Consider the following 26,630-nt stretch of genomic DNA (forward strand, 5'->3'; position numbering starts at 1 on the left):
GGAAACCCGGTGATGTGTGTCTCCCCTCCCATGCCATTTTTCAGTTCTCTGTAACCAGTGTCAAGTTCATTCACATAGTTTCTTTGTTGTTTCGGAGCCATAACTCCTTTCTGGGCCTGTTTAAGATGATTTTCACAGGTCAGGGCTTTGGTGTGTCTGTCTTTCAGCTTAGTCTCTGCTTTGGCTAGGGGAGCTTCGCTGTGTTGGAGTTTTCCAGTCAGTTCTCTACGCTCCACCTCCAGGTGGAGCTCTGCAAGGGCTTTTTGAAGTCTTTGCAGCTGCAGCTCGGATTTGGATTCGTCCACTGTCCAACGCTGGTCCTGGGTCTTGGCGAGTCGCTGATCGTGGTGACGATGAATCTGGGCCTGATTCCTCCGGGCATCCTCCGCCTGGAGCTTGAGGTTGTGGGCGATGGCTCGGATGACTTTCGCCCATTCTTTGTAGCTCGGCGTCGGATCGTGGGCCATTAGTCGATTCAGGTTGTCGTCCAGCTGCTCGTTGCTTAGGTGCTGGGGATCCACAGCGTCGTTGGGCAGGATCGTGCTGGTCAGGGAGCCCAACCCGGTCTTGGGTCTGTCCCCATGGGTGCTGGGGCTGGCTGCTCTGAACACGTTAGCTTGCTGTTGGCGAGAGAAAGACAGCACAAACAGAACCAATGCAAGCACGCGCAGGGCTAACGACTTATAATAATGCATGATTATATAATTCTTTGGTTTGGTTCCAGTTAACTGGTGCAGACAGTTAGTGGAATGTTGGCTAGACACTTAATTGTCGATAGCCAAAAGGACCACGCGGGTCAATTTGTGTGGGTGAGTGCCGGATTTGAATAAAGATTTCGACAGGCGGTAGCCCTAAGAGTCCTTTGATGACTCTCGCTGCTCGGTCGTCTATCTATTACTCAGTTTTCCGTGATGGCTCTCACAGGCTCTGCTTTTACATGAACTGAAAGAAACAAACACAGTAGAAAAGCAAAACAGAACAGGGTGGATGCAATTAAATGAGAAATAGAGCAGTAAACAAATAGGAAGGAATAAAAATAGAATAGCCATAAACTAAAACAGAAGGGCTAGAGGGGAGAAGTGAAACTTAACTTCCTATTCCAACTGGGTTTATGACGGTGTCAGGCGAGTGCACTGTTGCGTCATAAAACCTAGAGGGATGGTATGGATCGAGAGTATAAGGGTTGGCCCGCACCTGAATAATTGAAGAATATGTAATATTCTGTGGCTTTCAATTAGGTGAAGTGACTGTATGTCACTAATTTAGGCCTGGGTGAATCGTGGGTGCTCAGATAAGAACTCAATGGCAGGCAACCTTTCCTAGACGTTCAAACACTCGACTGCGGTGTCCGTGGCAACCTGTCCCCTTTGTACCACGGTGCAACCTCTCAAACAGGGAACACCAGCACAATTGCGCACTTTGGCAAGGTATTTGCGCCAACGGCCAGGGTGACCGGTCAAAATTGAGTTTTCCCTAAACTCAGAGTCCGTCCCCTTTACGGGCAGTTACTCCAAACGGGCGGTTCTGTCGTGCAGAAGCCTGAGCAGGGAAATTAAACAAAATTGCCGTTTGTTGTCAATCTGGTCTCGTTGCCTCCCTGTACCTGATACACAACTCGCTGATGTCCTTGCGTGTTGCCCGTGATACGAGGTCAGAATGTCCCCGATTCACACACAGTTAGTGCAAGAACCACCAGGCCAGGCAGCTCCACTCACTGGAACTCACTGGGGCGACCGTCAACTCACCACCAGGCGGTGAAGGGCCTTATCTGCAGATACACAAGTGGTCACACAAACACAGCTTAATTGTAAATTTAAATCTCAGTTTAAATCTGTGTGTATGTGTATGACGAAAGAAAATGAGCCTAAAATGACAGTCAGAATTAACTAGTTAAACTAGAACTGAAATGAGCAAAAGGGGGTAAAGAAAAACAAAATAGTTCAGATGCACTTGATTCAAATTTGCATTAAACGAGTGCGCAGAATAGCAGAATGGGAAAAGAGAGGAGAAAGCCTTCCCTATTTGTAAGTTTCCTTGAAGAGAATTGCTTCTTTATGAGCAAAATGCCAACTGATTGACACTACTTAATTTTAAAATTCAAAGAAAATTTTATTTAATTAAATTTAAAATAAGTGTATGAAATAAGGGAGGCTTGGGTGTGCGTGAATGTTATTGCCAGCCAATAACAAACAGGACCCAGAACTAAGAGTGAATAAAATAAAACATTAAGTAATAAAAAGGAATGAATTTCCAAAGTAAAAATAAAGAAATAACTGGAGAGAAAGAGAGAGAAAAGACAAAAAGGGAATAGATGAAATAAAACAAAGTCGAATAAAATAAAATAAAATAAAATAGAGTAGATCTGTGTACACAGGAAAAGAATACAAGGAAAAGAGAATTGACTTATCTGGCAGTGTCCACCACGGGGCGCACTCTCAGAAAGTGAATTCCTTTGTTGGAAGGGAAACTTAATTTAAATTAAAAATTTAAACGTGTTTAAATTAAATTTAAATCAGTAAACCACATTCCAACAATGATTGGAAAGCTTAGCCACCAAAAGCAAATTACTTTTACAACTCCCTGCAGTATAGAGAAGCAAAAGATAATTTGGAGATAATTTCAGTTCAAAGTATGGAGCGGCTTTAACTCAGAACGTCCACGCGGTGGCGTCAATGAGTCCACACAACCAATAAGTAGGGAGGGGTGCCACACCTGAGCAGACTGCCCTCTGGCGTCGGGTCAGAGTTACTGCATCCTCTTTCTTTAATTCGTGATATAAAAACGAACGCTTGTGGAGTTCTGACCCTTACGCTGTTTTAACTGCACGGTCACGATTGCAACTATAGAACCTCAGCGGATTCTTTCATAAATATATATGTACCGTTTTACTCACGGGTACAACTCTGGGAATCAGTCCCTTTGGTGCAAACTTTGGTAACGCTTTAGATTACAGCCCGGAAAGTACTGCGTAATTACAACGAATTTACAGCGTAACTATCTGTAATTATTTTGTACCTATAAAGAACCTATATGTAGATATAGGGTAACAATATGTAAATTTTGGTTAATAAAAAGGTAACAACCAATAAAATTAAAAATAATTATACTGTAATTATTTTTTAAATAAGGGTTAACTATTTTAATGTTATGTGGTATATGCTAAACAACATTGGAAATTACAAATAGTTATACTGTACGTATTTTATAACTAAGGGCTAAATATTGTAATATAACGTGGTATGTGACCTAATATGCTAACAACATGAAAAATTACAAATAATTATACAGTAACAATTTCATAACTAACGGCTAGCTATTCTAATTTTATTAACTAATATGCTAAACAACATGGACAAATCACAAATAATTTTACTGTAACTATTCTACTAAAGGCTATTCTAATATTACGTGTTATGTATGACCTTGGGGGGCTATGACTAATATTCACAGAATATTATTGAAGTATTGATCTGATGAAAATTGAGCTGAATAATTACCCTCTTGAGTTGCTTTATAGCTGATAAGCTTTTTTAATAATTTATTCTTCTTGAAACATTTTTTTTTTTCTGTTGTGAAGCTGATTTGAAACAATTTGTAGCCTATATAAAGCGCTATAAATGTGATTTGACTTCTTTAGACTATGTGGTACATATCACTAAAGAATACATGTGGGTTTTAGTGATGATTTTTAGAAATTTAAATGAAGGCTTATTACCTGATAAAAGTGTTACAGATAATTGTTGTTTAAATGGCATCGTAGTCCATCGAGGTGCAGTGCAGTGGAACATAAGCTTTCCTCTTTCCAGCTATTCCCCGAAAATAAAATATAACATAATACAACACCTGCATTTTACTACATACAGTACCCTATAATTTATATATTTCACTAGAAAAGGGCTCCTGACTCAGTTTTGTCATCTTGTTCCACCCTCTTGTTCCACGTAGTTACAGGGTAACTACATCACCTGCGGGCCGTAAATTAAAGTGGTGCTTCTTATCCCCTTGTTCCGCGTAGTTACAGGGTAACTACATCACCTGCGGGCCGTAAATTAAAGTGGTGCTTCTTATCCCCTTGTTCCGCGTAGTTACAGGGTAACTACATCATCTGCGGGCCGTAAATTAAAGTGGTGCTTGTTACCTTCTTGTTCCACGTAGTTACAGGGTAAGTACATCATTAAACAATTTAAATTATGTTGGAACAGATAAACTCAACTTCAGCAAAAGTTAAAGAATGAACTGAATTACAAATTGTAAAAGCACATTAAAAAGACTTTAATTGAACCCAATAATCCAAGTTTATTTAAAAAGAAATCTTTAACAGAACTATAACATACTAACAATTTTTTAAAAAACAAGAAACTGTAAAAAGTAATGAACAATTCAATAAATAATGATCAATTCAACAAAAGAACATCAATTTAAGTATTTAAAAAATTAACTTCTACTTTTATTTTTTATAGGCAATAGCTTGTTTGCTGCCTTTATTTTTTAAATTTTCAGTTTCAGCTGGGGGCAGGATGAAACAAAGAGCATCAAATTGTTTGCATATGACTGCAAGGTTGTCCCTGCAGTATAGGGAGGCCACATCTTCCTCGTGCAATTTTGACCTGTAACTCAGAGAGAAATATATATTTAGCAAGATGTCAATCAATGTTTTGCACTAGTACAATACTTACTTGTATGGGGTAACAGATAATAAATAATTTTGTGTGAGGGAGGGGGTGGCAGTGCAGTATTACTATGGCAGCTTTGGAATTCCATTGTCTTTCATCAGTTAATTTTGTACATGGGTAGTAACATTTGTTTGAGTCCTCCAAAAACTCTCGGAGTGGTTCAGTGTGTATATGTGAACAAACCAAGTGATCTCAGACTCAAAAGCGAACCTTACCCAGACCAGAGGTGGTCTGAGTATGGTTCAACGTGACAGACTCTGCAACATGGAGGTGGCAGTGAGAGAAGCCGCATATTAGGGGTGTGATTCAATCTGCTCTCTAGTTCAGCAAGTTCTGACCAACCGATCAGCTGTGGTCTTTTCGTAACAAAACATCAAAATCTCAGCCGAACAGCTGATCATAGCTGTACAGGTTGGTTTTTATATCTTATCTCCATAAATATATCTAGTAGTAAAACTAATGCAAGGGCTAGAAATCATTTTATCCTTTGCTGAAACTTCCTGATCCTCTACACAATAATTAAACATAGTAAAGGAAGGGTTGCCAGATTTGCATAATATATACCAACAGCCTATACCAAAATATTATCATTGGTGGAATATTAAAGGATTAGTCCACTTTTAAATAAACTTTTCCTGATAATTTACTCACCCCCATGTCATCCAAGATGTTCATGTCTCTCTTTCTTCAGTTGAAAAGAAATTAAGTTTTTTGATGAAAACATGGGATTTTTCTCCATATAATGGACTTCAGTGGACTCCAAACGGCTGAAGGTCTAAATGACAGTTTCAGTGCAGCTTCAAAGGGCTTTAAACGATACCAGACAATGAATAAGGGTCTTACCTAGAGAAACGATCGGTCATTTAAAAAAATTTATTAAAAAGTTTGTTTTATAAGCACAAATGCTCGCCTTGCTTTACCTTTGTAAATGGCGTTTGACTTAGTATTTGCATGTACTTCCGCCTATGTCAAGCGTGACCTTTTCAATGTAATTGCGTATTATCTGACATCACGGAACGCGTGAAGCATTTGTGCTTATAAAACGTACACTTTTTTATATATTTTTTTAAATGACCGATCGTTGCGCTAGATAAGACCCTTATTCACTTGTTAAAAGCCATTTGAAGCTGCACTGAAACTGTCATTTGGACCTTGAACCGTTTGGTTCCCAATGAAGTCCATTATATGGAGAATAATCCTGGAATGTTTTCATCAAAAACCTTAATTTCTTTTTGACTGAAGAAAGAAATACATGAACATCTTGGATGACATGGGGGTGAGTAAATTATCAGCAAAAGTTTATTTAAAAGTCGACTAATCCTTTAAATGGGTGAAATATTTAACCACAAGCATTTCAGTTAAATATAATTTGTATGTTGTCGTGGCCACGCGATGTAAATTCTTGGCCTCGAGATCATATGGTGAGGGAACGACATCTATTTCTCATGGCCACGAGTTACCTGTGCAAACAATCTGCACTACCATAGCAACCTGGAACTATCAGAAATGGATAAGATTATAATAATATTAATTTTTAATTAAGAAAAAGCGCGGAATTAAGAAGTGATTATTAACATGTTGCCTATTGTGTTGTGTATGATGCCTACAGCATTCGAATGAAGTTTATCAATAAATATTAGAATATGCCGTGTATATTTTTATCACATCCAACAGTCTTTTAAAGTCTTTTATTTCATATTTTTACATTATTTATTATTATTATTATTAGGCTATGATTATTGGTTAAATGTTTTTTATTCATTGTTATGTAGCCCTATTTGCTTTATTTTCCCCTCATTAGTGTATCCTTTCTGTAGGCCTATATCATGTTGTTAGCTATATTTTGTAAATACTTTAAATGTCAGATCATGATAATAAAATGTGACTTTATGACTGTATTGACTGTAACCTTGAAGAAAGGATAAATGAGCGTCTGTTATCATTTGTAGCCCATCGTGCCCATGACAGCATTTGAATGAAGTTCAAATAATGTATTATTATTAATTGGTTATATGTTAAAAGAATATTTAAGCTAAAAAAAAATCCATTCACTGATATAGCCTAGAAAAAAAACTTAATTTTGTTCATCATTTTATTCATTTTATTTTATTATTATTATTATTATTATTATTATTAGGCTATTATTATTATTTTAAAGACAGGATCAGATTAAAAGGCCATTAAATAAAGTTGGTTATCAAATTGATAACAAATTTCATTTGAATGCTAATATGCTATAGACTATTATAGCTTATTACATTCCTGCGATGTTGACTATATAGACAGCATTCAAATAATAATATTTTCTTAATTCCGAACTTATTTTATCATAAGTTTCCAGGTTGCTATGGTCACGCAGGTTGTTTACACATTTAACTCGTGGCCATGAGAAACAGATGTCGTTCCCTCAACATATGATCATGTGGCCACGACATAAGGATGTCGTTACCTCGACAAAACGATCTCGTGGCCACGACATATTATCACGTTCCCACGAGTTTATATCTTGTGGACACGACAAAACTAAGTGAACCGAACATGTCCCCTCCCGTTCACCGTAGATGTGAAAGAAGTTTCGCCTGCCTTTTTATTAGGAATGGATGAAAGTTAAAGTACTGTTTACCTGCACACCTGGTGAGATAAAGGAAAAAGGCCGCGCCGAAGCACCTGACAGTTGTGAATATTAGGCTTGTTCCGAGATACATCTTCTTCTTCTTCTTCTTCTGGAGTTAATGGCGGTTGGCAGACCTCCGAGATACATCGGTGCTGCACAGACTGCTTGGTGTGATCAAAGTAGAGTAGAGTAGAGTGACTGGAAAGCATACTACTCCTTATTAATCGCTCTCGCGGTACTTTGATGTCATTGGCTGATCGGTCTGCACAGCGCCGATGCATCTCAAACGAACGGCTTCTCGATTCATTTGTCTCTGAATTGCGAATCATTTTGTATTTTTTGAATCGTTTCGCAAGCCCTACCTCACACATGTGCACGGAGCGAGACGGCAGTGCATGGAAGATAATACAGTAGGTACTATTTTGATTACATTTATAGTTACATAAGTGTTTGTTTGTGGTCACTCTCTTTTTTTTGGTCAAGGATGAATCGCTCCAAAAGAAGATTACAAAACCATCCAAATACATAACGGTGGATGAAAACTCAGAGGTCGTATGTGGGAGCCGCGCGAAAAGCACCGCCAACGTGTCAGCCAAAGATGCTGCTGGGATTAAGTGTAAGAACCTACCTTTTACTTTATTGCTGTTTTGACATTAATTAATTAGCTAACTTTAAGTAAACATCCTAGCTTTGTGACCACCTAACATGCTAACTTATTGTAATGGCTAACATTTCGACTCCTTTCTGCTCTTGCGTGATACCTACAAGGTAGGCGCTGTTTTTTTTAAGAAGTGGGGAAAAATGTGTTCCTGATACAATGCACAGTGACTTCATGTAATTACCATTGATTAATTATAAAATGATTTTTGAGAAACTAGGTATAAGAACATTGCTCCAGTGTCAGTGGCTGTATTGTGTTAAGACATATTAACAATTTAAAGGTGTAATATGTAATATTTTTGCAGTAAAAATATCCAAAAACCACTAGACCAGTGTTATATATTTTGTTCACTTGAGTACTTACAATATCCCAAATGTTTCCAACAATTTGTAAATCGTGAGAAAATTGCAATTTTAACCAAGGCTTCGGGACGTGTGAGGAGTCGCCTGTCAATTGCGTCATATCTGCGTTACTCTCGGTTTACGCTTTTATTTTGTAGAAACCATGGAAACACCAAAGATGCTTTAATATTTGCATGTTTTAATAGGCAATGGGACATTGGTTTGGTTATGTTTATAGACAGGAAACTAATTATTGTTATATAGCTCAGTCTTATTGTTTAAATATAATTTTCTTGATTTTTTTGCGAGTACCATGCTTTACCACGCCTCAGAGAAAAACACTATTTGGTGAATGTGCTAACATAGCATAATCAGATGCATCTTTATTTTAGTAACAGTCATACAGCATTTTCTCCATCATACAATACGTTTTTAAAATTAATTTCATGCCATTTATCAACACAAGCCATCCAGCATTTAATATGATATTGTAAAATCGATTTATCTTACTGCAGTGTGTAACAGTGTTTCACAGCAGCCTCCGAGCGAACGCTCAGAGTAACGTTATAACATCATTTTCAACACTCTCAAATGTATCTAATATGATAAACAGAGCTGTGTTTCCTCATATTCATGACTGGAAAAGCGGAAGCTGTGTCATAATAAAGTCCTGCTGCTTGTGATGCGTATGTTGCTCAATCGCTCCAGCTCCTCGTTCAGCTCCCACAACACTCGCTCCTGCTCTGCTTCATACTACAGTAACGTTAATAATCTCATCCAGTGAAAAGAATAGGGATAGGATTTGGGCAGCAATCTTGTTTATGACATGATTTCTGCCTGAGTCCTATCCCTATTCTTTTCCACCGGCTGTGATATGAAGACCACATGTCTTGGCGTCATCATGCTACGACTTTGTTTTGAATAGGCCTCTAGCGGACAAAATTATTACATATTGTACCTTTAAGTAAAATATTATTATGATCACGGGTTTTGACATCCCCTCAAAAGATCTGTAGGGCAGTTGAATGTAATGTCAGTGAATGTGTTGGAAGGTGAAGAATGAGCAAGTTAGGCTGCACGCAAATATCAGCACACTAGAACTAGTGACTACTGTTACACATGTTTGAACTGGACAACCATTTTTGTGTCATGCTGAACAGCTGTCTACACTGAACATGACAGGCCATTTCTCCTTCATAAAAGAAGTAGCGAAAGAGCTTGGAGTATACTTAACACAAGAAAAAAATAATTTACAATGATTATGATGGCCCTAAATGTTTCAGTGCAGGACGACTGTTTGTACTCATTTACTTATTGTATCACTGTTGTACTAACAAACCAATAGGCTATTCTATTATCAAACCAAAAATTTAACTCAATGTTATTGCATATCTGGTTTGATATGGACTTAGAGACTGATTCATCAGGGTCAACAGGAAGAGACAGAGAAACTCAGATTTTATTGAAGAAAAAAAGAGACAACGAGGAGATTAGCCACATACACATGCAGTTGCATTCTGTTTCTGGACTAAACAGTGTGTTTTTATTTATATATATTGCAGAACAGCAAGACTCCTGGGATTCCATCAGCTCCTCAGCATCAGAGTCCCAAGTGAAAAAGAAGATAAAGAAGAAGAAAATTAAGAAGCCAAGCAAGAGACACAAAAAAGGAGGAAAAATAATGATAATTTGTTGTCATGTTAACATCATTAAAATAATAATTGATAATCTTTTTTGAAATAAGTTGTTTAATTTATATTACTATTATTGTTATTCATAATTATTACTGTTATTAAAATAATATTAAAATAAATGTTTTGACATAAAGGATATGCCATTTTGTGTATGTAAATTTGTTGCACCTACGTACCCTGTAACTACGTGGAACAAGAGGGTAACAAGCACCACTTTAATTTACGGCCCGCAGATGATGTAGTTACCCTGTAACTACGTGGAACAAGGGGGTAACAAGCACCACTTTAATTTACGGCCCGCAGATGATGTAGTTACCCTGTAACTACGTGGAACAAGAGGGTAACAAGCACCACTTTAATTTACGGCCCGCAGATGATGTAGTTACCCTGTAACTACGTGGAACAAGGGGGTAACAAGCACCACTTTAATTTACGGCCCGCAGATGATGTAGTTACCCTGTAACTACGTGGAACAAGAGGGTAAGAAGCACCACTTTAATTTACGGCCCGCAGATGATGTAGTTACCCTGTAACTACGTGGAACAAGAGGGTAAGAAGCACCACTTTAATTTACGGCCCGCAGGTGATGTAGTTACCCTGTAACTACGTGGAACAAGAGGGCAAAATATATCACATTTATAGCACTTTATATAGGCTACAAATTGTTTCAAATCAGCTTCACAACAGAAAGAATATAATGTTTCAAGAAGCATGAATTATTAAAAAAAAGCTTATCAGCTATAAAGCAACTCAAGATTCAATTATTCAGCTCAATTCAGTTGTTTTCATCAGATCAATACTTCGATAATATTCTGTGAATATTAGTCATAGCCCCCAAGGTCATACATAACACATAATATTAGAATAGCCTTTAGTTATAGAATAGTTACAGTAAAATTATTTGTGATTTGTCCATCTTGTTTAGCATATTAGGTAATAATATTAGTGAATGAATAATTTACATGGGTTTTAAACTTAAAACAGTACCATGTAGGCTACTTTAGATGAGGGAAATTTCACGTTGTACACCCTCAATGTTGTGATTGTCAACTTTCTTTGTAACCATTTGTTATATGTGTACTGTATTTTTTGCAGCGCTGAGAAATGATTGCCTAGGGATATAGTTGTCAGAAGACCAATACACTGCTATAGTACTGTATACTGTATTGAAATTTAGCCAAATGTGCAGAGGATGCTGAATTTAGTTTTACTGCAATTGACAGTATACTGTATTTTGGTGCATACCAAGTTCATACTTATTTTTCTCATGCTTTTCATCTACTGCAAGATCAATTTATAATAGTAAAATGAAAAGGTATTTTAGTGTTCACTGGGCAGTGCAGTAGTCTGTGTATCTGTTATGTTTTATGTGTCATCTGATGCCAAAGTTTGATTTTGTCAGACAAGAATAAGTTTTTGACTAGAACATTTTATTTTGACCTGGACGTTTGAGGTTTGTGCAAGTTGGTGTATAGTTTTGATATTGTATTTTGCTGTGAGAAAATGTTGAATTGTTTCATGAATTGTGCATTAGCAATCAAGAAAAACAATAGAGACTGAAAAGTTTTAAGGACAAATTTATTTTGGCTTGTCATAAACCCAACTTCAAGTCTTGTTTAAAAAATGTAAGAACTTTGGTCAGTTAGTCCAGAATATAGATGTTCTGGGTGATTGCTAAAGTGTTGCTAGGTGGTTGCTAGGAGATTCTGGATAGTTGCTAGGCTCTTGCTATGCAGTTGCTGGGGTGTTGCTAGAGTATGTGGTTGATAGGGTGTTCTGGGTGAACACACACAGACATTCCCACCTCAACAGAAACTCAAAAATTGTTCTGTTGCTCTTTAACTTACACTAAAATGTGATTTATACCATCGAAGTAACCTGTGTAATATTGATAAAACTGCTCATCTCCTTTAGTGATACAAGTTCAGACTCATTTAGAAGTTTTTCATATAGTTTATTTACTTAATGCCAAGATGGATATTGCAATTTTGTTATTTATTAATTTTAAACAGTATATAGATACTTTCTGGTAATGCAATGTTTGTGAACACAATTGTGTATGTAAGGCTATAAATCTCCAAAAACTATGCATGAGCGCTTGCTTTGGTATTGCCACCCCTCATAGACCTCATGCCACCCCTTTGCCACCCTATAAATAATATTCTAGATTCGCCCCTTTGGATAAATCGCAATATAAGGGGGCGCCAAAAAAAATCTTGCCTAGGGCGCCAAAGAGGCTAGGGCCGGCACTGCACTTCAAGGCCACATCATTAATACCAACATCATCTCTAAGACGTGATAACAAAATACCATGGTCAACAGTATCAAAAGCTGCGCTCAAGTCCAGCATCATCAAAGCAACACATTTCCCAGAATCTCTTCCCATTAAAATGTCATTACGACTCTTATTAATGCTGTTTCAGTACTATGGTTTCTCCTGAAACCTGATTGGAAAATGTCCATTATATTATTGTGAGTTAAAAAATCTATAAGTTGAGTGTGGACAACTTTTTCTAAAATCTTACTCATAAAGGGGAGTTTTGATATCGGCCTAAAATTTTTGAGATCCTGACTATCCAAGTTAGTATTTTTTAGCACTGGCTCAATAATGGCCCGCTTGAACTCAAGTGGTACTATGCCAGCTTGTAGGCTACTGTTGATAATTAAAAGAATGCTAAGGCCAAGGACATTGCCTCTTTTAACAATTTAGTAGGGAGGCCATCATAAATAGATGTAGTAGATTTTAAATGCAAGACAATGCCCTACAACTGTTCCAAGGAAACCAACTTAAACTGACTCAAAACTGGGAGAGAAGATCTCTCTATTATATTAAACACTGTGTGCCCTACTCCTGATATACTCGACCTGATCAGATCCACTTTGTCCACAAAAAACTTCAAAAAAGCTTGGCATAAGTCATGAGATGGTCTTACGAGTACACTTTTAGGCGGGTTTAACAATTTTATCTATGGTCGCAAACAGCACTTTAGGGTTGCTCACCCCTTGTGATACAATCCTTGAGAAATAAGATGATCTTTCTGATTTAACTGCATTTTGATAATTTCTCAAGGATTCCCTAAAAATATCATATGAGATTTGTAATTAATTTTTAACCCACGGACGCTCAGCCAGCCTGCAGACCCGCCTAAAACCCTGTGTTACCTCATTTAGCCATGGTCGCTAATTCACTTTTTGCCTCTTCACCTTAAAAGGTGCAACAGTATCCAGAATCTTACTACATACATGATTAAAAGAGTGTACCATTTCATCTGGTGCTGTTACAGGCACTTCAGAGACACCATTTACAAGCTCTGCAGCCATAAAAGCAGCAATAAAAGCATCATGTGTATGATCTGTAATGACTCTGGACATTTTTGGAAGAAAAGAAACCTAACAGGCTTATGATCCGAAATAGGAATCTCATCAATGCAAATACTCTCAAGGCTTATACCCAAAGATAACACCAGATCCAGTGTATGCCCATGGACATGTGTATGTCCCATTACAATCTGGGTGAGATTGAAAGAGTCAATCAAAATTAAAAAATCCTTAGACATGGGTTTTTCTGGGCAACAAACATGAATATTAAAATCTCCCATAATCAGAATCTTGTCAGCACGTGTTATAACACCAGATAAAAACCTTAAAAATCCTTAAGGAATTCCTTACTCTAACCAGGTGGCCTATAAACTAATACGCAATACACTGGCGTAGACATGTCAACCTTCATAACTTGAACTTTTTAAAAGGATTTAAGGATTCTCAGTGGGGAGCTGCTTACATTTAAAGCTGTAGTCCGCAACTTTTTTGGTTAAAAATGATCCAAAATCAATTTTTGAGCAAGTACATAACCAGCCAGTGTTCAAAACTATCCAATGATCTTGTCTCGATTCACAACAGTAAGCTTGTAATAATGTTTTATAATAAGAGCGACATGGCGGATTTCCGCGGGAAATTTGAGCGTGCAGCAGTTCCTGTGCGTCATTACATCACGTCCGTAAACAAAGGAAGGAGTCCCGACTTGGACTGTGGAGTGGCTACAGAAATTGAAATCTACAGGTAACACTAATACACACTAAATACACAGTCACACAATGCTGATGTTGTTAACAATAACAATTTGAGAACAATATAACAGTAATAATAATTTGCACGGTTTGGTGTGATCCGAACTAAGCGATCGTTAGATTTAATCATCATTGGCAGCGTGATTTATTGTAGGCCTGATGCTTTTTTCCCTCAGTTGGTCAAAACAAAAGTGGCAGACATGATACTTACTTGTTCAGTTGATATTTTCCAGAGAAAATTCTTATATTGGTCATACTTTCAAGACGTAGAGTCTGTGATTCTGAAGTTCAGCATCCACACCGGTGCGGTGACTGACAGCAAGCATTAGATTCATCCGCGCTGTAGGGCCTCGTTCAACAGAACTTACCAAATGATGTTATCAACAGGGAACATGACCAAACAAAGCTTCAATTGACCAAGGATCCATTCGCTGACCCCAAAATCCCCGGGGGCACTGGATAGCTCCTAATTCCAGCTAGTCAGCATTAAGAGAAATGGTAACGTGACTTAAGAACAGAGAATATCTGTTTTGAGGCCTTCCTGATCACATTAAAATTATAGACCCTCACAAAACCCTTTTGTATCAAACAAACAGAACAGGAAACACTAATTAAACGGACCTGAAAAGAACAACGGATCCACACAGACATCCTCCTGATTAGGAGTCCATTTTGACCCGGTCACTTGTGACTCCGGTCGCTGTTCAATGACTCTATGCTTACAGACTCAATCTTGAATCTCAAATGGACAATCACTGAGAGATCATTTTAAACTATATTCAGAATAACAAATGCTATGATGTGATTACTAACATGTTGGATTCGATGCATTATATGTTTGTATTCCCGTATGCATTTTCTTTCTCTTGTAATCACTCTTTTAATTAGGTCAGTCTAGTAATGTGTGTGTAAGAAGTGTGTCATGTTTGAGTTCTAAATACAGGATTTATAATTATCTTTAATTCTGTGTGCATGAAACATTGAAATACAGTATTAGAAAGATATTGTGAAACATTATAAAGTTGTTAATAAAACAGGAGAATGTTCCGCGGATATCACGCGATGTAATCAATAGACAATAGACAAGGCGTGTCTAAGCTCCGTATAGCAACGTCTCATTGGAGGATCGCATCTGAAGGATGGAGCCAACTTGCTCCTTTAAAACTATGCTGTCCGAACAAGCTAGTCGTTGAAGCACCGATACTTTGACCACGGCTGAAAAGTTGTTTGGGTTATGCTGAAAAGAAGTAGATGAAGAACCGCTACTTTGACCGTGGCTGAACTTTACATCTTTACAACTTTACATCTAAGCTGCTTTGTCCCATCTAACGACCGGGGCTGATTTTCCATCTAAGATCGAGTCGCTGACTATCTTCATCCACGAGCCGCGCAGCTGATAGCCTACTTCTCATCCAACAGCCGTCACATCTCACAGTGAAGCACTGTATCGGAGCTTGATTCGTTTTGCCATGACCACGTGATCGGTGACGTCCGAAGCTTCGTTTTCGCACACAACCACATGACTGCTTCGTATTCTGGGCTGCGTTCAGCCCTGACAAAATGTTGCAAAATGTTTTTTAAACGGAAACGGTGGTGCGTTGAACACCCTGTTCTGATGACGCAAGAGTTGCAACTATGGCAGCTGAGAAGGCCATTCTTTGTGTTCTTTTTGAAGAATTTTCGGAGCCTGATGAAGTTAGTATAAATAGGTGTTTAATACTGCAAAATACGCTCGATGTTACAGCCACTGCCCTTGCTGTCCAGAATAAAAGAGAACATCCCAATCGAGTGAAGGGATTTGTGGAAACTTATAATTATTGTGATACAACACTTGCCTTGCATTTCAGGATGAAAAGACAAACATTTCAGGTGAAGGATAATCCACTTCTTACCTCTGTGCTGATCTAGACTGTGTTGATCTATATTATTTTTATTGTTTGTATTAGGCTTATAATAGAGTGCCCCAGGGATGACGCGTTTTTGTAGGCAAAACCCGGAAGCGAGTTAGCATTTTAGGGCTTCCGGTTCCAACGCCATAAAGTCTATGGATTTTTTGAATGGGTTTTTGCTAAATCGCCTGAAATAAGGTCTGTGGTTAACAAAGCCTCTAAATACTTTCACGTTTTGATCTATGACATAAAACACACCAGTTATAACCCACTTGTGATTTTTTAAACTTTTACTGTGTCTTAAAATCGGCGGTTGCTAACAAATTGCTAAAAGGGACTACTTCCTTTGGCGGGGTCTTTAGACGTCATCATGACAAACGGGACATTTGGACAGCATTTCTCATGAAAAAGTGGATAAGTATTAATGACAGTGCAGATCATAATCAGCGAGCATGTTTTTAAATAAAGTTGTTTTTTAAATGCAGTTTGAGGAAGTTTGGTGGTGACGTTGATCCGCGACCATGGTGTGCTGTAGTCCGTTTATAGCCTACTGTTAGCCTTTTATATCTGACGACTTTATTTAGGCTTCAAAATCTATAAATGTTGTGTTAACTTGTAAAGATTATCTTGATAGACAAAACGTGTAAGTGTCATAACCCTTTGTTAAACACAGAGCTTTTCTGTGATTTTCCAAAAGTCTATGGGAAAAATGAATAGGCTTTCAGTCGAGGGAACCCGTGCGCCGCTAACTTCCGGGTTGGCCTACAAAAACAGGTCATCCCTGGGGTACTCTATTATTGCTGATCACTGTTGTTGTGCTTTGATATTGTAATATTTACCATTATATAATCAGAGGAGTATAGAAAAGTTTATGAAAGTGTCACTTCTCAATACAACAGCAAAATATATAAGTATAGTATTTTTATATTACATTAATACTCATTGTGCAAGCTGTCTCTTTAATACCGCGTGGTTTATATCAGTGGCGTAGCCAGAATTTTATTTTTGGGGGGCCCATCTAAAAATGAGGGGTCGCTATATATATATATATATATATATATATATATATATATATATATATATATATATATATATTTATTTATTTATATATATATATATATATATGACACTAATAATGACTACAATGACACTAATTCTTAATTTCTAAAAGAAATGCAAAATCAGTCGGTAGTTATTAATAGAATAACGAGACACAAACCTTTACATTAAATCGCGCTTGGTCCCATTTATTTTTGATCAAAGTGCATACTACATATACAAACTTTTACTGTCAAAGTGCGCACATGCAATTCTTGAGTGCGCGCCACGAGCATGACTGATTTGACAGTCGTGTTAATTTTTCTGAGTTTTACCGACATAGCCTGACAACACCTCATCTGACCGCAGTTCACTGTTGTTCAAGTGAAGCTCCCTCGTCGTCACCTGCACCTTTTCCGCGCTCGTTTGACTTGCGCCAGGCGCTGAGGCGAAGTCGGAATGCGCGTCTAAAAAGTGTCCCATTTGTTGTGTCGTAAAGAGACAGTTAAACACAGCGTTTTACTTGGCGATGTTTTAAAAAAAAACGATTTTTATTTTTGGTATTTTATATGCTCTGTTGGTGGTTTGTGGAGTAGCGACACCCGGGAGGGATATTTTTTTTATCCCCACCAGGGATAAAAATAATTCAGCAGAGGCAGGGATACATAGACCAGACCATAAACCATTTATAAATTAATTTTAAACAATAAAACGTTTTGTCATAACCTAAAGTAAATTATCCCTACATATTGTTTTGTTTGATTGTGTAATTTGCTTTTTGAATCGTGGAAAACCGTTATTTCTATTCTAAAAACTACAGATTATCCAGACTCATAACCATTTTGATTACACTCATGCTGATATTGTACTATTTGATGATCAGTAGTGGTTCGCTAAATATAATAATTCAATAAGCATTCAGGCTACAATAAGCACTTAACTTTTTAAAAATATATATTAAATAGATAATAAAAATATCTAGATAGCTGGCTGACTAAAGTAGGCTAAGTTTGAAAATGATATAATTTGTACATGGAGTTATTATATAAAAAGATACTTAATTTCTTTACAATTTATAGGTGTTATTTTAACAGTCAGTTATGTAAGTTTGATGATTAATAGCTTCTAGCAACATTAAATTCAGGAGAGAAGACAATTCTAGAGAAAAAGCATGTTTGATTTACATATAGGCCTAACAAAGTTTGTGCGCGCACAGCCGCGCATGCAATATCTGAGCGAGAGCAAATAACGCCACGGAAACTGCCTCAAATTAAGTATAATGACGAGAAGAAAGCTGTGTGCGCTACAGTCAGAGGTTCTTGATTCTCTAACGACTTTTTATTGGTTAAAATGAATGGAGAGTTAGGAGCCCGAGCACCCACCGGATTTCACTGCATTGACATGCGCGTCTTGGAAACGGGAAGCCTCGGGTGCCGCTTCACATTGCCACTCACCGCATAATAACGAACTCTCACGCGCAAAGATATAACAGCAGAGGCTACGTGCAACACGTGAAATAATCAAACCAATAAGTCTTAAAACAGCTGTTGCATTTTACCGCGCAGCATATGCATCAGTGTAACAAATAAACATAAAAATTGAAAAAATCGCTCAGAAATCTGGGGGGGCCTGCATGTTAATGAGGGGGCCTAGGCCCCTCAGGCCCCCCCGTGGCTACGCCACTGGTTTATATACATCTTGCCGCTGATTGGGCTGACATTTCTGACATGCCCACCAAACAAGAGAAAACGTATCTCAAACCCGTTGCACACCGTGTCGTTCAACCCGGAAAACGTAGCAAAAAGTTGTGCACCGGTTTGAGCTTGAACGTGCCCCTGATTCACATAACACGAACCCTTGCGCAGATGTGAAGTGTCATTTGCTTTTTAGCAAAAGAATATGCCATAATACGAATAAATATTTACATGTGTTCAATTCGTATTTATTCCCAGTTCATACTTCATTTTATGACAATCATTTATTTTGATAATATATGCCAAAGCTTGCATATTTCTCCCCCCAAATTTTATTCAGACTCATTTATTCAAATTGTGTGAGTGAAATGACTTTTTTTTATGTATAATAATAATTTACACTGTTTTATACGCTTTTCATAGCACAAACTGATTTATTACATGAAACAGTCCAAAAATAGCTGGGTCGTCTGGGACACAAAGGCAGTTTTTCCACCTTTTGACCACAAGATGTCGTTAGTGTGCACTGTGTTGAAAAGCTTTGAGTAATGAACCTTTTTATGATACACTTGAGGGGAAAGCCTCGGTGCTTCACAAAGCTTCATTTCGCTATCACTACATCCAACTCCGAAACACTCTGTGAACTATCTGACCAAAGTCTCCAAAGAAGAGAGCCGCTCAAGCCAGACGCTCAGAACAGCGCGTTTCACCAGCCGGCAACTTCCTTCAAAGCTTCTGCGCAACCCAACGCCCAAACTTCTCTCTCTCTCTCTGGAAACTGGTGAAACTCCTTTAAACCGAAAGAATCAAGCCAAAGCGCTGTTTTTGTGATTTTCCTCAGGTTACGAGTTAAGTTAGTACTGAACTTGGGAGTTTTCATAGCTCATATCAACTCCGCGAATGTGTGTGCATGTATGTATGTATGTATGTATGTATGTGTGTGTGTGTGTGTGTGTGTGTGTGTTTAGCCTTAGTTTCATGTAGTCATTAGAAGTAGTCAATAAAGCTTTGTTTTGATTTTCACATATACGAGTTTCTTGTGCTGTGTATCAAGTTACTGTCTTAAACTTAAAGATAAAGTTACCTCTTGTTTATAATAATAATCATAATAAAATATTGTAACTGTTGGCCACAGAATAATATTCTATCCAGAATTGATGAAATACTGTAACCTCAATTTTTCGCTGGACGAATAATTGGTTGTGTGTTAAATATTAATTCTGAATCAGTTACAGTGACTCATTTACAGTTGATTTGATTCTTATTCCCTGTAACTTAATTACCCCTCTTTATAATTAATTGAGCTAATAAATAGGCGAAGTCCTACAGCGCTGACGAGCTGTGCCGAGTCACAACGATAACTGTTCCGCATATGACTGCAATGGCATGTTTCAAACAGAGATGGCGACAAAGAGGAAAAATCGCGGACTGCAGTTTTAAACAAATTACTAAAAATAGCAGCTAGACCTCCCCCACGATGATTTATCCGCAGGGTATGTAAAAACTGGCAGTCCAGCGGTAAAAGCTCAGCTACAGGACTCATGTCATTATCGTTTAGCCAAGTCTCAGTAATGAAGAGAAAGTCCAGGCAATGAGTAATATAAAAGTCATTCAAGTCTTATTTACAATAGAACGGGCATTTATTAAACCCATGTTCACAGTAGTCGAAGCAAGACATGTGCCCGTGGAGTGAGCACCTAGCTCACCAGAACCAACTCGTTTCAAGTGGCACAGATTTGCGCAGTCCAACCCTCTGCTTTCCCACCGCCTCATCCACATAGTCTGGATCAAAGGTGGCCAAGATGCAGGAGGGACCACAGGTACAGAGAAAGAAGGCCGTATCTCCACAATTCGTCTGCATCCACAATCTGACCTCAGTTTCTCGCTTTACCATAATTCCCACACGCGTCCCCCGTTTCCTCCGACGTCTAGTGAACCAGCATGCACAGCCCGGTGAACCACACAATATAAAAGGTAAGTGTGGTATCCGTCTCTGCTCAGCGAACAGTTTTATATGGAAATCGCAAGTGTTAGTATCCGATACCATCTGTCGAAGGTTTAGTAGATAAACCTGATCGTACATCAGCCGTAGACAGTCAATGTGATTTAAGAAGCATAATAAATCCAGAAAACATAATGTAAGCAGTCTATACACGGAGCGACGGCATGCCAAAACACCACCTGGTGCCATCTTGCTCGTGCAATTTGGGGACATTTCTGCCAAATTTCTTTGAGAAATGAATAGATGAAATAAAAGAATAACAAGTAATAAGATGAGTAACAAATAATAAAAATAAAATTGTACTAGAGGACTTGGATCTGTGAAAATTTCACTCAAACAGAAGTGCCGTGACACAAACACAGAAACTCTGGTTAAAGCAGGTAAAAACAACCTCCACTGGAGCAGCTGAGATGGACTGACCCACAGAAGAGGTTAAAAGGAAAGAAAAGTGTACATTATTTATTACTGGACCCTGGAGCACATCTAAAAAAGATCCCACTGTTCTTTGAGATGATTCACGTCACATCTATAACTGTCCTAATACAGCCAAAACATGAAAAAAAATCAACAATAATAAATTATATTGGGCAGATTTACTATTAGCCAAGCAAGGAGAAGATGCCATCAAAAACTGTAAATGATTTAAGACAATCTTCACAGTAGTAATGTGCTGAAGTATCAGTGACCGACTGTGATCAAGGAAAAGCTGCAGCTGCTCCAGAACGACGCAGAACTTTATCGGCCGAGGGTCAGAAGAGCAGAAGATCAAGAGCGATGTCTGATTGTGAACAAGTTGATCTTTCCTGATGAATTGTTTCAATGATTCATTCATGAACTGGTCTGATGTGATTGCAGCTATTCTTGAGTCAGAAACTCAGTCGTAATCTGGGATATTATTGGAGCTTGAATTTGTAGATTTTCACAATAAATCTTGGTAATAAAATAAAAAGTTTGCCGACTTGCAGATTAACACTTATTAAATGTCTGCAGTAATCTTTCTTATTAGTGCTCACTAATGACTCAACTATGAAGCTTGTTTAAATAAAAACAAAAAAGATAACTGTGACTTTTTAGCTCACAATTATGACTTTTTTCTCACATTTGCAAGATTTAAACTCACAACTGCGAGTTATACAGTCATAATTGAGTTATAAAGTCAGATTTGTGTGATATAAACTCACAACTGTGTGTTACATAAACTGGTGATTCTGATCATGAGTTTTTAATCACACAATTCTGACTTTATAACTTGTAAATGTAAGTTTAGAACTTGTAAATCTGAGAAAAGTCATAATTATGAAGTGTAAAGTCAGAATTGCTTGATAAAAACAATTTTGAGTTATAAGATATAAACTAACAATTATGAGAAAAAAGTATGAATTGTGATTTTATATCACAGAATTGTAAGAAAAAAGTCAGAATTGTGAGATAAAATGTCACAATGACCTTTTTTATTGTGTATTCAGTGGCTGAAACAAGCTTCCATACTAGTCTGACTAGTGCTGGCTAGAATAAATAAAGCTTGTTCATCGATCAGTATTTGATGAATTTGTTATTTTGTGCTTTAGTGGATCAGACAGTTGAGATGGACAGAAAAGCGTAGGGTGGAGAGAGGGGAACAGGATCGGTGAAGGACCTCGAGACGGGATTCAAACTCTGGTCAGCGAAGGAACAGTTGTGCTGTACGTCAGTGCATTATCGCTATCAGAGCTGACATTGATCTGGAGTACTGAAAACTGACTCCAGAACTGTTGAGCTGTGTGTGTACCTGGATGAAGGATCTAAAGATTCTCAATAGCATTCATTTTTACACCATTTATCATTTATTCATTATTCTATTATTATTATTCATTTATGTCATTTACATTACTTATTCTTTTACTTATTGATAGACTATAGATCTTCTGGCAGTGATTCTGTGTCCAGTATATATTTGAGAGAAGGTTTAGGGGTAGATTAGTGAAGGGGGAGAGAATATACAGACTGTACTCTGTTTCCACAGCAGATCTTACTTTGGGCTGCATGCGGTCAGTGCCTGTGATGAACTGAGCATGACCAGAACCTTCTCTGGACATTCCTGTGTCTTATTTTTGTTATTTACTGTTCAGTCTGTGGAAAGGAGTCCAGTTAGGAGGACAAAGGCTCTAGAAGCTCATGACGCATGTCCAGATCTGAATTCTGAAGAGACTCATGTGAAATCATACAGGAGAGAAGCCAGTCAGTTGAGTTTGTGTCAAAGAAAAACAACACTAGTGTGCTCAGGCATGAGCCGGCCTTATATACCCGTATGTCCAGGGGCGTAGCTTCACATGAAATGTCACATGTCTGTTTTCATTGGCCTTTTCTGATGTGCTCAGATGTGATTGGGCTCTCAAGGATGATCCCATAAATCAAACATAACTGATTCATTAAAGCATGTAGAAAGACACAGTGGTAAAAACTCTTGTGTAATTAATTGACAGAATGGACAGTCCCTGTTGAGCTCTATATATGATGATGATCTTGAGCTCTTAGTGTGGTTCTGTTGTGAGATCAGGTAAGCTGTGCACCTGCAGGTGAGTATCTGGGGTTGAGTACAGCTGGCAGACTGAAGCGCAGCGCATGATCGGCCTGAACACTGAGCTCAATGATGTAGACGATGGAGATGATGGCAGTCTGACCACAAATAAAGTATACTTATAACACAAACTAAGTACACTTTATTATCACTAATCAAGCATGTAATTAGTCTGGCATATACTTAAAGTGTACTAAGTGTGGCGGTTTGGTATTTCAACAAAACTCTCAATAAACTGACTACGCCACCCTGTCAACCAGGGAAAGATATTTATAAATTGATCACCTTTAAATGGGCACACAAGAACGTGGTTTCAAATATGGAGGCCTGAGACGTAGATAACAAAATACAAAACTTTATTTCAACAATAATCAAGCACAAATCTTAAAACATTCCTGCAGGCTGGGCATATTTTATATGGAGATGGATGAAGAAAGAAAAAAAACAAAGAAAACAAAAACAACCAAAGGGAAACCGAGGCTTACCTAGGGCAGGTAACTAGTGTGATGAGCACATGGCTACAATAATCGCAAAAGATCTTACCACCAGGTGCACAGGTCTCACTACACACACACACACACACACACACACACACACACACACACACACACACACACACACGTCAAGCGTGAACACACAGCACTCCGTGACAGAGTCCCACCACCGCACACGAGGGCCAACCAGTGACCTGCCTGAAGCCTCGGTTCCTACAACAAGAAGCAAAAATTAACCCAAAACCTCAAACACAAGAGAAAATAATAATAATAATAATAATAATAATAAATACTTTAATTGCAGTAACACAAACAGATAGGACTATAAGTATGAGACCAGAAGATCAAGACCTACTGATGAAGGTTAGGAACAGTCTCAATGGGAGATGTTCGCTCCCAGTGCCATACTGATATAATCAACAAAACATGAGCAAAATACATATTAAACAACAAAATGAAACAAACAAAAAAAATACATACAAATGATTAACACAAATAATCAACAAAATAAACCAAGTAAACAAATGAATAACTGAAAAATAAACTTGAACAACAAAATACACAAAGAGCAATTACAACACATCCAAATAAACATCAAATCCAAAGAAAAAAATAAAACAAATGAACCAAACACAAAGCGCTGACCCAACGAGAAGGACCGATGAACAGCGCACTATCGCGCCGATGGTGACCTTGAATAGTCGGAGACAGATCACAGAAACAAACGTAAACAAAACAGCAGCATCAAAGAATGTTGCCCCACAGGCTGCACGATGTGCAATGGATCCTAAAATCAGCTATTCTTCCTAAAAAAAAAAAAAATGTAAACATTAAATTACTTACCACGTAAAAATAGTATAGACCTTAGTGATAGTTACACATACCTCCATATTGTCGCTATAGTCACGAGTCAGTCCGCACGCACACTCGGACATCAAACCCACAAAAGGATATAATCACAGCAGGAGCATGTTGAGTGAGAGGGCAACCGCCAACCAAACACTATGAATGATTTTCGTCGGAAACTACAACCCAAATAAAACCAGTTACCTCAGACACGCATTCTAATGCTCACTAGTTAGCAAACACATACCTGACAGACGGAAAGAGCCAAAAACCGGAATGGGCGGGCCTCGGGCAGTGACGCACAGCGATGCACAGCGGTGAGCAAACACAAAATAGTGCTTTAAAAGTCCCCTTTTATATAGCCGTGAAAGTATATGATTGGACAATTCGTGCACTTGTGGCCAATTTAAAGAACGCACACCGTTCATCCCACTACAATCTACCCCCCACTCATGGATCGTCGCCCCGGCGGTCCTGCTACTAAAGGTCAGCATTACCTAATCCCAAGGCCTAAAAATGCCTGACACCATGGCATGCATTTGCTGCAAATAAACCTCACCAGTCTCGCCCACTGAACGGGGGAGGTGATGCAGGTTTGGGTGCTGGCCAGCATTTGCACGTGTCGTCCTGCGTAAGGCACCCTCCTCTGCCCTAACCAGGCCTTCAGGCTGCGACTCCTGTAAACTGGTTGTATCCCTAGCTGGAACCTGCAATCCTGGCAAACTAACAGGAGTTGATCCCATAACACTCACCCTCTCCTGTGGACCAAGTTCCACCCCAGATGCCGGCCCACCAAGTTCTGGATCAACACCAACTTGATTCCGTTCTTGCACCAAAGCTAGTAAATCTACCTCATCCTCTTCCTCAACCAATGATGCTTCCACAACTGGGTCATGTGAAGGACTGCCATAATTAACAACCACTGTCTTTTTACAGACTCGACGCTTTAACAGTGAACGATGCACATTCCTTACCTTGGTCAGGTCATCTAGAGGCGCAATGGTGTAAACTACACCACCCTCCTTGGGTGCCCTTATCACTTGATAAACCACTGGGCTCCACAGGTCCTGGATTTTATGGCGGCCCCTTACCCATAATCGCGGAGGTACACCAACTGACCCTCCACCAGTGGATCATCTCGGACATACTGATCATGATTGGCCTTGCGCCTATCAGCCATGACCTGCAATCATTCACGTGCCCCTGCAAAGGCCACTTGGAGCCTCATTTGATGCTCCACGACCCAGTCATGCACACTACCTTCTCTTACCTGTGGTTCTCTTCCCAACAGGAAATCAACAGGCAATCGTGGCTCCTGACCAAACATCAAAAAGTGTGGCGATTCCCCTGTGGCCTGATGAGGAGTGCTATTATAACTGAACACCACCTGGGGAAGACAAGCCACCCAATCTCGTTTCCTGGATACTGGCAGAGTGCGCAACAGATTGTGTAAGGTGCGATTAAAACGTTCACACTGGCCGTTACCGGCCGGGTGATAGGGAGTAGTACGAGACTTCACCACACCGTAGAGCTCACATAACTGGCGGATCAACAGGGACTCAAAATTTCTACCCTGGTCTGGTTCTACCAAACCTGTAGAACCATTCAGTCACAAGAGCTTGTGCCACAGTCTCAGCTCGCTGATCCCTTGTCGGAACAGCCAGGGTATACTTACTGAATACATCAGTCATCACCAAGATGTTTTCAATGCCAGAATTTGTGGGCTCTAACACGGTGAAGTCCACTGCCAGGATATCATTTGGCCTAGATGACATTAACCGCCCATGAACGTCTGAGTAAGTGGCTGGGTGTCCTTGGCTGCCTGGCACCGATCACACTCTTGACACCAACTTGCCACATCTGAGGACAACCCCGGCCAATAACACCTTTGCCGCACTAACTCAAGTGTACGCTCTCTGCCCTGGTGTCCATGTTGTTGGTGCAATTGCCTTAACACCTCTGAACTCAAAGCGGCAGGCAAAACCAACTGCAACACCTCCTCCTTACCATTAGGGCAGTGAACAAGGCGATAAAGCATACCATCTAGCTCCCTCAACCGA

General features: G+C 38.8%; 2 long non-coding RNA genes across 2 annotated transcripts; one reads left to right on the top strand and one right to left on the bottom strand.

Moving 5' to 3' along the window:
- Positions 1 to 4,251: 4,251 nt before the first annotated feature.
- LOC125247173 lies at positions 4,252 to 7,465 on the bottom strand. Its single transcript, XR_007180030.1, has 2 exons — positions 7,297 to 7,465; positions 4,252 to 4,607 (listed from the first exon to the last, which is right to left on the bottom strand). It is a non-coding gene; the product is annotated as an uncharacterized LOC125247173 (long non-coding RNA).
- Positions 7,466 to 7,545: 80 nt separating this feature from the next.
- LOC125247168 lies at positions 7,546 to 10,490 on the top strand. Its single transcript, XR_007180025.1, has 3 exons — positions 7,546 to 7,697; positions 7,771 to 7,903; positions 9,852 to 10,490. It is a non-coding gene; the product is annotated as an uncharacterized LOC125247168 (long non-coding RNA).
- The last annotated feature ends 16,140 nt before the right edge of the window (positions 10,491 to 26,630 follow it).

This window comes from Megalobrama amblycephala, linkage group LG15 (genome assembly GCF_018812025.1).
Source record: "Megalobrama amblycephala isolate DHTTF-2021 linkage group LG15, ASM1881202v1, whole genome shotgun sequence".
Classification (NCBI taxonomy): domain Eukaryota; kingdom Metazoa; phylum Chordata; class Actinopteri; order Cypriniformes; family Xenocyprididae; genus Megalobrama; species Megalobrama amblycephala.